Source organism: Mandrillus leucophaeus, unplaced genomic scaffold, assembly GCF_000951045.1.
Source record: "Mandrillus leucophaeus isolate KB7577 unplaced genomic scaffold, Mleu.le_1.0 Scaffold1181, whole genome shotgun sequence".
Taxonomy (NCBI): Eukaryota; Metazoa; Chordata; class Mammalia; order Primates; family Cercopithecidae; genus Mandrillus; species Mandrillus leucophaeus.
The window spans coordinates 538252-538785 of record NW_012100110.1 but is presented as its reverse complement, the minus strand read 5'-3'; the positions used below and the strand labels follow the sequence as shown (position 1 = coordinate 538785).

Sequence of the window (534 nt, the reverse complement as noted above, 5' to 3'; positions counted from 1 at the left end):
GTGCATATATATTTAGGATAGTTAGCTCTTCCTGTTGAATTGATCCCTTTACCATTATGTAATGGCTTTCTTTGTCTCTTTTGATCTCTGATGGTTTAAAGTCTGTTTTATCAGAGACTAGTATTGCAACCCCTGCTTTATTTTGCTCTCCATTTGCTTGGTAGATCTTCCTCCATCCCTTAATTTTGAGCCTATGTGTGTCTCTGCATGTGAGATGGGGTCTCCTGAATACAGCAAACTGATGGGTCTTGACTCTTTATCCAATTTGCCAGTCCGTGTCTTTTAATTGGACCTTTTAGTCCATTTAGATTTAAGGTTAATATTGCTATGTGTGCACTTGATCCTGTCATTTTGATATTAACCGGTTATTTTGCTCATTGGTTGATGCAGTTTCTTCCTAGCATCGACATTCTTTACATTTTGGCATGTTTTTGCAATCGCTGGTACCGGTTGTTCCTTTCCATGTTTAGTGCTTCCTTCAGGGTCTCTTGTAAGGCAGGCCTGGTGGTGACAAAATCTCTAAGCATTTGCTTG

The 534-nt window shown here is 39.5% G+C and overlaps 1 long non-coding RNA gene across 1 annotated transcript in view; it reads left to right on the top strand.

Annotated features, from left to right (window-relative positions):
- LOC105528450 overlaps positions 1 to 534 on the top strand; it is a 217075-nt gene that overhangs the window by 56775 nt on the left and 159766 nt on the right. The window lies entirely within an intron of this gene.